Consider the following 18129-nt stretch of genomic DNA (forward strand, 5'->3'; position numbering starts at 1 on the left):
GTTAAAATAAGTGAATAAATATTTGATTTTAAATGTGTAAATAAGTAATCTGCTTTAAGCTGTAAACCTGTGGCTAATTATTTTTTATGTTAATAGGTGTTTTTTTTCTTCTAGTTTTAATACTTAACTATCAAGAGTGATTGTGTTGTGAACACCTACAGTAGGTGAGAGTTCAAAGTGGCTATTAACGCCGCGGCTGGTACCGCCGCCGTTTGAAATAGGTGCCGCTCTGTTTTTAGTGTATGACCGCAGTTTGTGAATGAGCCGCCAGGGGGCGCAAAGGGACGGGATGCGAACGGACAGAAATAGCCCATACAGCTACTGTGCTTGTAAATGATATTAAACAATAAGTCAAAGCATTATAATTCCTTCATTAATCATTTAAAATTTGTTAACACGCTTTTAAGTGCAAAAGTTTTAAGTTGTAAACTTTTTAAGTGCAAAGAGGATTCGTTTTGGAAAATAGAATTAAAGAAGTAAAAGACAACTAAAATGAAAGCACAAACATTTAGTACAAATAAGTAGTCTTAAATGAATAACTAAATAAATAAATAAATAAATAAATAAAGCAGCCTAAATATAGAAAGATGTTCAGTGTTTGCTATTTTGATAGGACTAAGACAAGACATTTTCATTTATGTTTTATTTCTGTTTTTATTTCCATTTTCGTTGTTGATTTATATTTTACTATCTCATTTATGTCTCAACAATTGTACATAAACGAATAATAAACGAATAATGAAAATAAATGAATAATGAAAATAGGCCTAAATAAATTATTTATTTAAAGACATTGCCGTACAGTACGTGAAACACTGAGAAAAATAAATTGACCTACCTTAAGCAGATCACTAAAAGTATAATAAAATTATTTTTGCCGCAGGACATAAATTAAGTCTTGCAGGTTTATTTTTAATAATTTAGTTTCAGTTCTGTTCAGTTTTTTTTTTTCAAAACGTCAATGTTCTCCTTTAAAGTAGCTATAACTGTTGTTTTGTTTTTTTGTTTTTTTTTTACTTATGGCTCAGTATGTTTTGTATTTTAACTTCATATTCAGTCACCTTGCAAATGTGTGTGAAATATAATGCCGCATAACCGCGTAAAAAGAAGAAAAAGCTGTCAAAGGTTAGAGCTAATTCATCAAAATAAGCTATATTAAAATACAGCATTTATGTTAATACAGGCAGAGTGTGAACAAACTCAAGGCTAAGAAATGCGCTTGCCTTTTAATGCATTTGCTGCCTTTTTATAGGCTAAAGGCAACTATGTATAATAATGTTTTTTTTTCTTGTTTTTTTTTGTATGGTAAAGGACAATACACATTATGTTATTGATGTAAACTTAGGCTAAAACTTACCATTGATAAACGTGACCTACCTCAAGCAGATCACTTAAAGTATAAAAAAATAAAGTAGGCTATATATATATATATATATATATATATTCTTAATAAACTTCACAGCCACAAATATAAAAACAACTTGTAATAAAACTGGGCGAGGATTAGAAAGAATACGATGCTTGTTATATATAATTTAAATTTTGATTCCAATTTCTGCAAGCACATTTTTTCACTCGCTACTCTGCTAGAAACTTCGCCGCCGGAGAGCACCTCAATAATGTAAACATTTGTTTAAAGATGGAGCGCAAGATGTGCCGAGTGTCAACATGTGAAGAACGATGGCAAAGCTAAGTGTGATTATTGTAATAAACTAAGTTATAAAGCAGAGTCCCGACCAACAGGACTAAGCATATGCGGTTGGCTCATTCTTCACGAATATAGAATTAAAATAATGGCGCGTTAGGTTCACTAAGCAGCGCATTCTCTCCGCCTCATCGTTTAACCAGCGGGACACGCTGCTGAAGCAGGAGAGACACTCCGTCATTCATAATCTTAGCTGATGTATCGGAGTCGAAAGAATATATCAAAGAGGAATTTTCTTTTAACAGTCCCGATATGTTTAATCTTTTTTTTTTTTTTTTCGTGTCATTTCTCTTCAGCAAATTAGATATTTTTTAAAGCTGCTTGATTCTTTTAAAACCGAAAGCAGAGCCCATGGTGTTTTTCCATAAGATACTCCTTTATGAATGTTTTAATTTTTTTATTAAAGTCTTTAATGTGCTTTTTGATAGTTTTATTTTATTTCAAGCATCATCTAAATGCGAATTTATCCTCAAAACTTGGCATGAGAGCGATGCAAGTCATGTGTGGCATAATTGCCTTTTTTCCCTGCGCGTGCGAGATCAATTTCTGATCTTTTTGCAACTAAAATGAAAGCATAAACATTCAGTACAAATAAGTAGTCTTAAATCAGTAAATAAATAAATAAATAAATAAATAAAGCAGTCTTTTAACCTAAATATAGAGAGATGTTCAGTGTTTGCTATTTTGACAGGACTAAGACAAGACATTTTCATTTATGTTTTTATTTCTGTTTTTACTTACATTTTTGTTGTTGATTATAGTTTACTATCTCATTTTATGTCTCAACAATTGTAGATAATAATAAACGAATAATGAAAATTAATGAATAATGAAAATAGGCCTAGATATATTATTTATTTAAAGACATTGCCGACATTGAGCTTAAGTTGAATGCAGCTTTATCAAAAGCAAAAAAAAATAATAATAATTTGACCTATTTTAAGCAGATTATAATAAAAATATTTTTGCCGCAGGACATAAATTAAGTCTAGCAGGTTTGTTTTTTTAATAATTTAGTTTCAGTTCAGTTTTTTTTTTTTCAAAACGTCAATGTTCTCCTTTAAAGTAGCTATAACTGTTGTTTTGTTTTGTTTTTTTACTTAATGGCTCAGTATGTTTTGTATTTGAATTTGACGCGTCAGAAAAAAAAAACTGCTGAATCTCTGCAAATATTTGGTTAACTTATAAAACAAATGTATGGTTTAGTGATGTTAGTAATGCATAGAAAAATGCAAAGCAGAATTATTAAAGTTATTATTTCATTGATCTGAACATAACCATTTATAATATAATTACTAACCCGTCGTCTAAAATATTAAAATAAAAAAAAATTTGTCTATTTTATTCATGGCTAGAGCTTGATTAAATTGATTAACAAGCCATGTGCTTTTGTTTGTTTGTTCTCGGTACTGGGTATACGCAAAACATTTTCTAAAATGTCAAGCAGTATTTGTCTATACCTTTAATTAATTCAAAATATTAAAAATAACAATAATAAAATTATAAAAATACAAAGATAAATAGAGCAGCATTTTGCTTATTATAATAGTCCTTTATATTTATATACATGTGTTTTTGCATATTCGTTATTTTACTTGATGCATTCGTTATTTAATGTTTGAATACTGAAATAAAAAGCCATCGTTTAAAAGGTTATTTCACCATCAAAATGTAGCCTGTTATATGTATCATTAACGTTTTATATAAAACTGCTGTGCAGTGTAAATGGGACCTTAATACAGTTTAAAGCGAAGTTGTCTGTAAGGATGATGGGCATGGCATGTCTATTGTTGTGGCTCGCGTTGTGAATATTAGAAAATAACTGTCGGGTGAAGGCTTTATGGTCGTGCGGAATTGTCTGCTGCTGTCATGGCTCAGCAGGCAACACCCTATTCAGCTAGGCTATGTTCGGTGTTTTTATGTACAAATTCGTTTTGGCGAATGCCAGAGCGTAATAGAGATATTTTAAATAACAAGTATAGTTCAGTCCAGAAGTTGCTGTGCATAGAAACATTCATTTTCATAAGGCTCCATTTGCGGTTTGGTTTTAAAACGCATAGGTTTTGCTACGGTTACGCCATCCGTCCTCGGGAGTTTTGGATTTTGTGTAACCATGTTTGTGGAAAACACTTGAGGGTGGAGACATACCCCTTCCCCCATCTCATAACCAAAAGCTTGTCTTTCAGGTGTTAATGCGACATGACTTCGGTCTCGATGCCCATTTCCACTGTCGGCCTATAGCTCGCAGCGCGTAACGCAAACCCAGCCCCCAGAATGTCCCCCGACTGTTGGCATCGTGCATCCGTTAATAACTCGGTAGAAAATGTATTTTATAACATCCTCATTTAGACACAGTCAAACATTCAGCCCAAATGCACTGGAGAGACCTGAAACGTGTTCCAAAAAATGCTCTGTTTGCACGATTTGATTATTATCATCATATCCAAATACTTTATAAATAATATTCTAAACCTTCTCTGGTGTTTATTGTTTTTAGAAAATATCTAAAATCTTTTAAAAGAAAATATCTTGTAAAATAAAAGTTTGATTTGGCTTTAACGGTTTTATTTATGTATAGGCCTACCTAAACTGTTATAGCTTGCTTTTGCTTGTTTTATATCGGTTTATTTATTTAATGCGATTTTATTATATCCGATAATGTAATTCTTTAAATTATATTTCAATGTGGCTTAGGCTTATCAAGATATGACACTTGTTTTGAGTCTACAAAAGGTAATTTGTAAAGTGTTATGTCTTTCTGTTGTATTCATATGGTGTATTATCTGCAAAATAAATAACAAAAAGAAAGAAGCCGCTAGCAGCATCAACAGAGCTGTGAAGAGAGCGCTCTTTTGCTCGGTCTCTCACACACAACCTTTATGTCTGCTGTGTCTTTAATATGGTGTGTAGATTATTATGCGTTATTGAAACATCAAGGGGGACGCAGCAAAATCACTTATAAATTAAAATTGTATTATTCTATGCAACAGCCTTACATTTAAAACGGAAACATAAGGGCGATTATAAGCAAAAAGACCTCAGCCTATAAGTCTAGATGTTTTCTTTTCCTATTTTATTTATTTGTTTATTTGTTTGGAAAACTAGTGTAATTACGGCAAGCCATCTTTTCCAGACTCGGGGCAAATTCCTTTCACTCCGTCCCGAAGCCCCAGCTGGCCCTCCTGCCATCCACTGCGTAAAACATATGCTGGATAAGTTGACGGTTCATTCCGCTTTGGCGATCACAGACTAATAAAGGGACTAAACCGAAAAGAAAATGAATGAAGAATGAATGAATAAATTAATAATAATAAAATAAAAATAAGGTAATAATAAACACAAATGCCGCGTAAGCGGCCTTTTTTTTTTAGAGATGGTACATTTGAATTGCCTCTTCCCACTTCCCCCACCTCGAAATTGAAAGTTGCAAAGAGAACTCAATAGCAAAGATCATAGCCCATTTACACATCAACACATAGCCCATTTACACATCAACACAGTGCAAGTATAGCGGAAGAATGTCAAATCAGAATCATGCAGATGAAGCACACCAGCTACTACTATGAAACTATTAAAATTGTTTTGTCATAAATTTGCTTATTTGCAGCAGCTTTTTTTCGCGCAACAGAAATGCGGCGTTGGGAAGCCGTCAATGAATAAAAACAGGGTCAATAGTGAAATCGGCTTTTCATTGTGTCCCTATTACCTATTTCAGTGCATTGAAGGCCTTTTATGGTGTCATCTCGATAGAATAGCCTAAGTTATAAATAATTTAAAAAACAAAGTTATAAAAACTCACATTACATGAATAAACAATTAAAAAAATGTTTAGGTTGTCTATTTAATTGCCCTCGTGATGATGTGCTTTATCATTTTGTGCGTTTTACTTATAACTAACCTGATTCAAATGATGGATCTGCGACAGAGAAACGTTCGAGGTTACAGAAGTAACCCTTCGTTCCCCGAGGAGGGGAACGGAAGTGCCATGAATGGGAGGATTCGGATCAGAAGCCGCTTATCTGGAGAGTATTGAACGGGCCAATGAATGAAATTAATTGGCAGCGTAAGCTTGCGCAGGTGTGCGACATCTGCAATTATCTCAGCATATAAGCACACCTGAAGCCAGCAGACGCCATCCTTTTAAGCTGAAGAGACTTTCAAACAGCTAAGGGACAGTCATTATGGCGACGGAATATGGCACTTCCGTTCCCCTCCTCGGGGAACGAAGGGTTACTTCTGTAACCTCGAACGTTCCCCTTCGGTTGGGGAACTTCAGTGCCATGAATGGGAGAATATGGAAAGCGCCATAATGACTGCACCTTACCAACACCCCCGATGAGGAGATAGTCAAGCAAGCGTGACGCACCCACATCATGGGGGGCGCGGTCCTCCAACGTGTCCCTGGCCCTAATTTATCCTACTTCAACAGAAGTTTTACGGATTTAGATATATTTTTTGGGAAGTCGTGAGCATCTAGATAATTCTAGGAAATACGACAGTACGTTGGGAAGCGTGCAATCCCGATAGGGAGGACGCTGCGGAGGCCATCCGTTACCCAAGGGGGGGATAGATGGCAGAATTTACCTATGGACTAGCCCTAAAAAGGGGGAGTACGCATAGCAAAAGAGTGGTTAGCGGAGAGGGAAGACACGGGTCCGCCCAGGGGGGGGACTTAACCGTGGCGGAATAAGCATATGGGATCGCCTAGTGGGGATCACGCATAGCAGGCACCTATACCCAAAACGCGGGCTGACCAGCGGGCAGACCTACAACGTAGTGGGCCAGCAAGTGACTCCTCCGCTGAGTCAGTGCTGGGGGCCACGGAGGAATCTGCAGGGCTCACCTGACGGGGAACTTTACTGACAGATAAAAAAGGCGCACGTACCTCCGTGTTAGGGAGAATGGCGCCGCAAGCGTGTTTCAACACCCTACCGAGTTGTCTCCTCAATCACCAAAGGGTTACCTAATACCCTTGAGGAAACCGGCTCCACTCGCAGATTGTAAAACCTTGCAAATGTGTTGGGTGTCGCCCAGCCCGCAGCTCTACAGATGTCTGTTAGAGAGGCGCCGTGTGCACGCGCCCAAGAGGATGCAACGCTCCGAGTGGAGTGTGCACGAACTCCCGGGGGACACGGCTGACCTCGACTCGAATAAGCGAGTGAAATGGCATCCACAATCCAGTGGGATAATCTTTGTTTTGATACGGCACTTCCCTGCTGCCGACCGCCATAACAGACAAAGAGCTGCTCAGATGATCTAAAATTCTGAGTACGGTCCACATAAATGCGCAGAGCGCGAACTGGACAAATTAAAGAAAGGGCTGGGTCTGCCTCCTCCGGGGGCAGCGCTTGCAGGTTCACTACCTGATCTCTAAAGGGGGTGGTAGGAACCTTGGGCACATAACCGGGGCGGGGTCTCAGGATGACGTGAGAGTAATCCGGCCCGAATTCCAGGCACGAGTCACTGACCGAAAATGCCTCCAGGTCCCCGACCCTCTTGATGGAGGCCAACGCAACCAGCAGAGCTGTCTTCAGGGACAGAAATCTTAGAGATACTGATTCGAGTGGCTCAAAGGGATCGGATCGCAGACTCGTGAGAACGAGGGCGAGATCCCAAGAGGGCATGAGAGGGGGGCGAGATGGATTAATTCGCCTAGCACCCCTAAGGAACTGGATGACCAGGTTATGCTTTCCCACGGTGCCGCCAGCTACCGCGCTATGATAAGCGGAGATGGCGGCCACGTAAACCTTGAGAGTGGAGGGCGACAGCCTGCTGTCCAACTTCTCTTGAAGGAAAGAGAGCACAACACTAATCTGGCAATTTCGGGGGTCTTCTCTGCGAGAGACGCACCATTCAGTGAATAGACTCCACTTCAGGGCGTAGGCGCGCCTCGTGGAGGGGGCTCTAGCCTGAGTGATGGTATTAACCAACGCAGTCGGTAGGTTACCTAAGTCTTCCTCGCGTCTAGGGACCACACGTGGAGGTTCCAAAGATCGGGGCGAGGGTGCCAGATGGTGCCCTGTCCCTGAGAGAGTAGGTCCTCTCTCAAAGGGATCCGCCAGGGGAGGGCCGTCGCGAGGAGTGAGAGCTCTGATATCCAGGTCCGGTTGGGCCAAAGGGGCGCAACTAGCAGAACCTGTTCCTCGTCCTCCCTGACCTTGCACAGAAACTGCGCGAGCAGGCTCACTGGGGGAAACGCATACTTGCGCATGCCCCGAGGCCAGCTGTGGGCCAGTGCATCCGTGCCGAGAGAGCCCTCGGTCAGGGAAAAAAACAACTGGCAGTGAGCGTTCTCGGGGGAAGCAAACAGATCGATCTGGGCCTCCCCGAATCGCGCCCATATCAGCTGAACAGACTCGGGGTGGAGTCTCCATTCTCCAGGGCGTAACAGCTGTCGTGAGAGCGCATCGGCTGCACGATTGAGCGTGCCTGGGACGTGAATGGCGCGCAGCGATTTCAGCCGCGGGTGACTCCAGAGGAGCAGACGGCGGGCGAGCTGAGACATGCGGCGAGAGCGCATACCCCCCATGCGGTTGATATACGCCGCCGCCGCCATACTGTCCGTCCTGACCAGCACGTGTTGCCGCTCCAGCACCAGTAAAAAGCGGTGGAGAGCGAGGAACACTGCCAACAGCTCTAGGCGATTGATATGCCAATGCAGCTGGGCACCCTTCCAGAGGCCCGCAGCCGCATGCCCGCGACACACGGCCCCCCAACCCGTGTTGGAAGCGTCTGTTGAAACAACAACATGGCTGGACGCCTAGAGGCACACCGGCCTGTAGGAACGAGGGGTCGTTCCAAGGGCTGAGGGCGCGGCGACACAGCGCAGTAACCGAGACCCGGTGTGTGCCCGCGTGCCATGCGCGTCTGGGGACCCGATCGTGAAGCCAGTGCTGAAGTGGTCTCATATGGAGCAACCCGAGCGGCGTGACGGCGGCTGCGGATGCCATATGCCCCAGGAGCCTCTGAAAGAACTTCAGTGGGACCACTAGTTTGCTGTCGAGCTCCCTCAGACAGTTCAGCAACAGGCGAGCGCGTTCCTCGGAGAGGTGCGCTACCATGGTGATCGAGTCCAGCTCCATCCCGAGAAAAGAAATCCTCTGCACGGGGGCGAGTTTGCTCTTTTCTCGGTTGACCTGAAGCCCCAGTAGGCGGAGATGCCGAAGCACCTTGTCCCTGTGCATAATCAATTGCTCCCGCGAGTGGGCTAAAATCAGCCAGTCGTCGAGATAATTGAGTATGCGAATGCCCGCGAGCCGAAGGGGCGCTAGGGCACCCTCCGCGAGTTTGGTGAAGACCCGCGGAGACAGAGAGAGCCCGAAGGGGAGGACCTTGTACTGCCACGCTCGACCCTCGAACGCAAACCGCAGAAATTGGCGGTGGCGTGGAAGAATGGAGACATGGAAATACGCGTCCTTCAGGTCTATGGCTGCAAACCAATCCCGAGGACGAACGCATTGGAGAATGCGCCTCTGCGTGAGCATTCTGAACGGCAGCTTGTGCAGACAGCGGTTCAAAACGCGCAGATCTAGGATTGGCCGTGACCCACCGCTCTTTTTGGGTACGATGAAGTATGGGCTGTAAAACCCACTCTCCATCTCGGCTGGAGGAACCGGCTCGATTGCACCCTTCGCCAGGAGGGCAGCAATCTCCTCTCGCAAGACAGGGGCGGACAGAGGGTTGACCCTGGAGAAATACACGCCCGTAAACTTGGGGGGCCGTTTCGCGAACTGAATCGCGTAACCGAGTCTGATTGTGCGTATGAGCCACCGCGAGGGGCTGGCCCGCGCTAACCAGGCAGGCAGAGCCCTCGCTAATGGAGTCATCGCTACAATCGCTGACGTACCAGCGGTGGGGCAGCGCGGAGTGGGTGTGCTGATCCGGGAAGCACGAGGGTCCCGCGGAAGAGCTGGAGGAGAGCGATTCGCTCTGGCTCTGCACCCTGACTCCGGAGAGGGGGCTGGAGGGCTGAGGAAAGGGAGACCGTCCCCCCAGCGCTCGTGAGCCACTGGCGAAGCACGTAGAGTCTGCGAGCCGGAAGGCAGCGCGTCCCGGACTGGCAGAACTCGTGCAGTCACATCCGGGGAAGGGAAAAAGTGCTCTTTTACTGATGTTTTGGTGGCACTGAAAAGTACCGTTGTTATCGGGGCCCCGCCCTCCAGCGGGGAAAGAGCAAGTTTCCTCTTCTCCGGATGGCCTGTCTCAGGGACGCTTCGCGGTCCGTTTACCGGACTTAACGGCGCCCTGGGCAGGAGGGGCTGCCTGCTTTCGAGGTGAACGCCGCGCCCGCTTGGCCGGAGGCGCAGGCGGGGGCGGGGCAGCACTCGTTGGCGGGCGCCCTCGGCGAGGAACAGCGGAGGTGGATGGCTCGGCGGGCGGAGCGGGCTTACGGCCACGCCGATAGATGACATTGCCCATCGCATCCGACTGCTCTTTCACCGCCTTGAATTCCTGGGTGAATTCACCGACGGTGTCGCCGAACAGGCCAGCCTGGGATATGGGCGAGTCAAGAAAGCGAACTTTGTCAACGTCGCGCATATCGGCCAGGTTTAGCCAGAGGTGGCGTTCCTGAACCACAAGTGTGGACATCGTCCTCCCCAGCGCACACGCGGCGGACTTAGTAGTCCGAAGAGCATAGTCGGTCGCGGTGCGCAGCTCATGTAATAAGCTTGGGTTGGACCCGCTCTCGTGCAGCTCGGCCAGCGCCTGCGCTTGGTAGCGCTGGTAGGTGGCCATCGCGTGCAAAGCAGAAGCAGCCTGGCCCGCAGCCTTATAAGCTCTGGCTCCGAGGGAGGCAGACAACCTACAGGCTTTGGACGGGAGGCGGGGCAAACCCCGCCACGTAGAGGCGCCGCGCGGACAAAGATTGACCGCGATAGCGCGCTCCACTGACGGGATCGCCTCATACCCCCTGGCAGCTCCGCCGTCAAGGGCGGTGAGGGCGGAGGCACTCGCAGCACGGGCAGAGAAAGGTGCCCTCCAGGACTGCGTGAGCCTACTGTGCACTTCCGGGAAGAAGGGGACGAGAGGCTTCGAAGGCTTCGCCTTCTGGTCCTTTACGTAGCACCCATCTAGTCGGTCCGGCCGCGGAGCTGGGGGATAAACCATCTCCAACCCCACGGCCGAAGCAGCCCGGGAAAGCACGGCTAACATGTCCGCTTCAGGATCCGATTTGACAGCGCTCACCTGCCCGGAGGGGGCGAGCGGGTCCGGATCTTCGTCGGACAGTGAAAGCCCACCCTCCGATGCCGCGGAGGACATCTGATCTCCGGTGTCAGCGAGTGTGAGAGCTACCATCTGGTTAGACGGATCACTCTCACCACCCGAAGCTTGGATGGAGCGCCGTGAGGAGCGAGAGGTCCGCGAGCCCGTGGGCGGCGGATTAGCTCCCGCTGAAACCCTCAGATCTGCCCGAGCGCCCGCTGCTTTTTTAGAGCAGGAGGCAACTGGGGTGGCTCGCTCTCTTGCGAAAGTTAGCCGCGATCTTAGCTGTGCAACGGTCATGGCATCGCAATGACGACATGAACCGCCCGCGAGCACCGCATTAACATGCTGGACCCCCAAACATGCAATGCAGTGATCGTGTCCATCATCCGGAGACAGGAAACCCCCGCATCCAGAAACGCACAGTCGGAGCGCCATCCTGAAAAGGACGTGCTGCACGACTGTGTTGCTCTTTTAGGAAAGTTGCAACTATACGCACCGCTCTGGAGGACCGGACCCAAAGAACCGCAGGCAAGGGAGTAACCCAGCTCGACCGTCTGCCACCGCGAAGACCCACTCTGGACCGGGAGACACACTCGTTCGCTCTGAAGTGCTGATCAGCAAGAGGAACCCTCATCGACCCACTCAGAAAGGATCTGAAGCGAAAAGGATGGCGTCTGCTGGCTTCAGGTGTGCTTATATGCTGAGATAATTGCAGATGTCGCACACCTGCGCAAGCTTACGCTGCCAATTAATTTCATTCATTGGCCCGTTCAATACTCTCCAGATAAGCGGCTTCTGATCCGAATCCTCCCATTCATGGCACTGAAGTTCCCCAACCGAAGGGGAACTAGGGGTTTTGGGGGACATGCATCACTTTATCTTTTTTTTCCCCAAACTGTGCATAGTTCAGCCGCCAGTTACTGTACGTCTTTTTTTGGAAAAGCACCCCATGTCCGCTAGTGCCGCGCGCCTCTTTCTCTGGGCAAAAATGAGTTGATTTTTAAAATAATAAATATATAGATTAATTACATTTTCAGCAAAAGAGACATTTATTTCATATTTCACTATGCATTTCATCTGATCTTTATAGCTTAATTAAACACATATTGTCAAAACCCACACATAGGCCTATTGTATGAAAATGAAAAGGGCATTTTTTGTTATTATTACACTACTATTTGTTATTTGTTGCCTAGGCTATTTTCACATTTGAGGTGCTTTATTGGCATGACAAGTAACTGTACATTCGTTTTGCCAAAGCAGTGCGCGTCTCACAAACAAGACAGTGCAAAAAGGGCAGTAGTGCAAACAAATATGAAAATAACATATAATAAAAAAATGATTAATAAAAATAAAAATAGAATAAAAATTAAAAATATAATAATAAAAATAAAAATAGATTTTTGATAACATTAAACAGGATAAAGGTAATAATAGTAGCCTATTATCAAAAGTAAGTCCACATAAAGAGTTCCAGTATTTGTGTGTTGGAGACAGGAGCGGGTATTGTTGGGTGAACACACAGCAGCACACACACTCCCCCAGTAAGATGGGTTCTGTTCGACAGGGACTCAAAGTTGTTTTGTATGTGTTGGATTATCGGGTAGAATTTCTCCCGGATCTCGGAGTATTTAGTGCACTCAGGATATGCAGCTCCGTCTCAATCAGCTGCTGAGGGCACAGCCGCTTCTCCATCGGCAGCCATGTTTTTTTTTTGTGCCGGCCCGTCTTTACGGCTAGCTGATGCCCGCTGCTCGCTTCTAACATGTTAGAAAATACTGCAAATCAAGCTGTCGGTATCTCCCCGCGGTTGAAATTGTTCGTTGTTCGGAAAAAAAGAAGAATAAATATCAGCGCGCAGTAGTTGCTTTCTAGATTATTTAGGCCTATATTCAGCTGTTTTAATCTTGCAATTCTGATAATTAGAGATAATGTCTGTTTTTATCAACTTGTCTGTCATTTGCTACTTATTTTATTAATTTGTTGATGTTGATATACTACATAGTCTTGTATATGCATATCTAAAATCCTTTGGCATTCAAATTTGCTTTGAACTTGAAAGAGAGAAAGAATCGGATTTTACCTGTCAGAGCATATTGCATATGCTTTTTTGAAATAACATTTATTTAACAAATACATCGAAAGTAATTAAATTACCTGTCTTTTGCTTAAAACCTTTATGCAAAAAGATCAGAAAAAAGGCAATATGCGACACATGACATGCATCGCTCTCATGCCACGTTTTGAGGATAAATTCGCTTTTAGGTGCTGCTTTGAATAAAATAAAATAATTAAAAAGCACATTAAAGACTACTTATAAAATAAAACATTCATAAAGGAGTATCTTATGAAAAAACACCAATTGACGGGCTCTGCTTTCAATTTTAAAAGACTCAAGCAGCTTTAAAAATATAATTTGCTGAAGAGAAATGACAGGGAAAAAAAGATTGAACATATCGGGACTGTCAAAAGAACATTCCTCTTTGATATATTCTTTCGACTCCGACACATCAGCTAAGATTATGAACGACGGAGTGTCTCTCTTGCTTCAGCGGCGTGTCCAGCTGGTTATAAACGAGGAGGCGGAGAGAATGCGCTGCTTAGTTTCGGCTCGATATATTTAAATAAAAACTAACAACGAGTTGCTTATAACGCTCAAAAAGTTAAACTCAAATGCACAACCCTTGTTGGTTGCACCTGCGGGATGCACAATGAACCTAACGCGCCATAATTTTAATTCTATATTTGTGAAGAATGAGCCAACCGCATATGCTTAGTCCTGTTGGTCGGGACTCTGCTTTATAACTTATTAGTTTATTACAATAATCACACTTAGCTTTGCCATTTTTCTTCACCACATAGCCACTCAACACATCTTGCGGTCCATCTTTAATGTTTAGATTATTGAAGGTGCTATTGACGTTTTGAGAAAAAAATTAATAGTACTGAAACTAAATTATTAAAAATAAACTTGCGGGACTTCATTTATGTCCTGCGGCAACATTATTTTTATTACACTTTAAGTGATCTGCTTGAGGTAGGTCACGTTTATCAATGGTAAGTTTTAGCCTAAGTTTACATCAATAACATAATGTGCATTGTCCTTTACCATACAAAAAAAAAAAAAAAAAAACATTATTATACACCAGTTGCCTGTAGCCTATAAAAAGGCCGCAAATATTTTTAAATGCATTAAAAGGCAAGCACATATCTTAGCCGTTTGTTAACACTCTGCCTGTATTAACATAAATGCTGTATTTTAATATAGCCAATTTTAATTAATTAGCTTTAACTGACAGCCTTTTCTTCTTTTTCCGCGGTTATGCGACATTATATTTCACACGCATATGCAAGGTGACTGAATAGGAAATTAAAATACAAAACATACTGAGCCATTAAGTAAAAAAACAAAACAAAACAACAGTTATACTTTAAAGCAGAACATTGACGTTTTGAAACAAAAAAACGGAACTGAAACTAAATTATTAAAAAAATAAACCTGCCAGACTTAATTTATGTAATATTTTCATTATTCATTTATTTTCATTATTCGTTTATTATTATGTACTATAATTGAAACATAAAATGAGATCGTAAATATAATCAACAACGAAAATGTAAATAAAAACGTAAATTAAAAATATAAATGAACATGTCTAGTCTTAGTTCTATCAAAATAGCAAACACTACATCTCTCTATATTTAGACTAAAAGACTGCTTTATTTATTTATTTATTTAAGACTAATTATTTGTACTGAATGTTTGTGCTTTCATTTTAGTTGTCTTTCATTTCTTCAATTCTATTTACCAAAACGAATCCTCTTTGCACTTAATAAGTTTACAATAAACCAGGTAAAAAAAAATTAAATGTAAGTTGAGGTGATCGCAAGTTCACAACTGTGAGGTGATGTGCTCTACCGGCAGGATAATCTATATTATTTTGCTGTTTTTCATATGCGCACGTTTAAGATTTGAGATTATAACATTGCCATGATAGTCAAAGAAATCAAAACATTATTTTCACCCCAACGCAATTTAATCGGGCATTGAAGGCTAATAACTTAATTCTTATATTTGCTTTTTGACTTCTCATCATGTATCTTTTCTACAGCATAGTATAGTGTAAGAGCATGTCTATTACCAGAAAAACTAAATTAAAATTATATTTTAATTGAACACATCACATCACATACAGTAAGCTACGCCTACAGAACAGTCTGTTTAGCATTGTGAAAAGGCAAAGCTGAATATCTGTGGTTAAAGTGCCACCCAGCGGTCAAATGCTGCTGGCGCATCAAGTACCGCCGTCGCCGCGGCATGAATGGCGGCACAAGGAACACATTGAAGTAGTAACATCTGTACCTCATTTGAAGAGTGTGTGCATCTACCTCAATGAAGACTTGTAAAAGAATAAGTGGTGTGTCAACCCATCTTCCTTTTATAAACGTATTTGTAAAACTCACAGGACTGTTACAGGACAGAACACATCTCAGTATTTTTTTTCCTTTTTTCTCCAGGACTGAAAGTGCAGTGGCTGAATCTCAAAATGCACATACAGCAGTGGAGATTTTTATCGTTTGGGCTGAGGATGCTGGTCCTGGGGACAGACCTACAGATGTTGGTGTAGAAGTTCTGCAGAACCTGCTGAGTGTCACATGGATTGGATGGACTTTTGGGTTCATGTACACTTAAAGGGTTTTTTTTAACCAGAAATGAAAACGTTTAATTATTGTCTTCAAAGTACAAATTAAGATACTTCAGGTGAAATCTGAGAGCTCTCTCATTCTCTAGAGACAGCAATGGTCCCAAATTGGTTAAAGTCCAGAGAATTGTCTAAAACATCCTCAAAACAGACCACATGCGTTCAGTTGTTCAATCAGAATATTATTAAGCTACAAGAATAATTTTGAGTGCATATAAAGCAAAAATAACAGCCTTTGAGTTTCTTCTGTTGAACAAGATATTTTGAAGAAAGCTCAATACCTGTAACCATTTACTTTCATAGTATTTATTTACATGTTTTCAGCTTTCTTCAAAATATCTTCTGTTTAACAGAAAAAAATCTTAGTTTTTATCTTATTTGTTTTGTCATAACTATGACACATATATATATATATATATATATATATATATATATATATATATATATATATATATATATATATATATATTGTATTGTTAATGTTGCTTTGTTAAATTAGTTTGAATAGATTGTATTTTTGCGAACCTGTTAATTAAAAATGTTGATATGTATATGTGTATTTTGTTGTTTATTAAATGTATAAACATTCATTCATTCATTAGCTGAAATTTTGGTTACTTGTTTATGTTTGGGCTGTACTTAGACGTCTATAAGATTTTCTCTGACAGCCCAAATTTAACCATTATTTAGCCAAGACCAAAATTCACCGGCTATTAGACGTATGCATGTAGTCATTGAAAAGGCGTCTAAATCATGTCTAGTCTAATCTTGGGCTACGGTTAGACGTCTATTAGATTTTCACTGACAACCCAAATTTAGCCGTGATTTCAGCCTACACCAAATTTCACCGGCTATTAGACGTATATATGTAGCCGTTTATTAGCCATCTAAATCATGTCTAGTGTAAACTTGGGCTATGCTTAGACGTCTATTAGATTTTCACTGACAGCCCAAATTTAGCCGTGATGTTTAGACTTTTTGTCTTTTGGACAAAAAATGCTTGCTCGGTACTTGTCTTTCTCGTGTGCAAAATCTGATATGGGAAAAAAAGAAGAACGTGTTTATCAGAAGATGGATTCAAACCGGTTTTTATAATCCATCGCGTCAAAACATGATGCTGTGTGCCAAACAAGCTGCACCACTTACCCCGCTGTTTTAGAGGTGCATTTCTCGGCACAACATGAGCAGCGCCTATTTTGTCCGGCATGCATGCATTTCCACACCCGGGATTCATACCGGGAGCGGCAACGCGACAGTCTGTCTTGCTGAACTGCCGGTCACGCTTGAACGGTGGAATTATTATTGTAGCACCAACATTGATGATCATGTCCCCAATTGTAAAGCCTTTGTCAGCCATCACCTTATCTCCAGGTTCAAAAAGACTCAAGATGCCAGTGCATCAGCGTCAAGCAGAAGCGGTGCGAGAGGCGCGCAGGTGTCAGTTTGTTTTTGATTACATTGCGTTCACCAGCGTTGGATCGGTTGCACATAGTCAGAATAACATCTTTATAAAACGATAAAGTCTTTAACACCGTCTTTATTATAAAGGGAAAAGATATTCACGGGGATGATTTTTCTGCGTGAGAAAATGGATGTGTGGCGTGAGAGCGTGAGAATACGGTCAATTGCGTGACTCTCACGCCGAATGCGTGAGAGTTGGCAACCCTGCCCTTGGCTAAGGATTGTAATGAGTGTTTAGCACAGCCACTAGCTCATTATACGTTTTGTCTCCTGGCTTTGTGGGGCAGCGCAAACTTCTTAATAAACTATATGTAGATGCACCAACTCTAACTAACAGCACTGCTTTTTTTCTCAGCTGTCAAATCCATTTGTTTGGAAAAAATAATCAAGCATTTCAATATATTCATCCCATAGCTGTGATGCACTATCAGAAGAACTCACTGTCCCTTTTAACAAAGTTATTTGAAATATTATGAAATATTCTGGGATGCAGTAGAATATGGAGACAGATAAACATAGTTAAAGACTTTACTAACAGATGCGGGACTTTATGACAGGAAGTGAACCTAGCTAGAACAACAACACACTGCTCTGATGACCGCCCAGTTGTAATCGTCTTACCCAATATCGCCCTCTAGTGGTTACACTTTTAAATAACGTTACTTACTACTTCACTACAAGTAAGAACTTTCTCAATGCTTATTTGATGTATTTGTTGTGGAGGTAAAGCTGTAGTAAACGAGAGAGTAATTGACAGCTGACAAACTCAGTATCAACATGACCTGTTTTCAGTAAGAACAGAGTGGCCTTGCACCCATGAAAAGAAAGATTGTTTTTGAAAGTGCTTCTGTTAAAAATGCAGACTCAAAACGGTTCTACTGTAAATCCTGAATCATTATTGGAGTTACTTTTGCATGCTGGAGGGATATAACCTTATGCAGTTCAAAACCATAATCTGAAGGATGACACCATGGCTAAAGTATTACTTTTAGACAGGAATGTTTTAAAACTATTTTAGTCAGTCAAAGCTTTTATAGATTGTGTTCTTTTTTT

The 18129-nt window shown here is 42.2% G+C and overlaps 1 long non-coding RNA gene across 1 annotated transcript in view; it reads right to left on the reverse strand.

The window, feature by feature from the left end:
* The window catches only part of LOC147837838 (uncharacterized), a 220598-nt gene extending 206572 nt beyond the window's left edge, over positions 1 to 14026 (reverse strand). The window contains exon 1 of the long non-coding RNA XR_015526554.1: positions 13859 to 14026. This is a non-coding gene — a long non-coding RNA (uncharacterized LOC147837838). The remainder of the gene's footprint in view (positions 1 to 13858) is intronic.
* Between the last annotated feature and the right edge of the window lie 4103 nt (positions 14027 to 18129).

The sequence above is a fragment of the Danio rerio genome, chromosome 25 (assembly GCF_052040795.2).
Source record: "Danio rerio strain M-AB ecotype USA chromosome 25, GRCz13ab, whole genome shotgun sequence".
Classification (NCBI taxonomy): domain Eukaryota; kingdom Metazoa; phylum Chordata; class Actinopteri; order Cypriniformes; family Danionidae; genus Danio; species Danio rerio.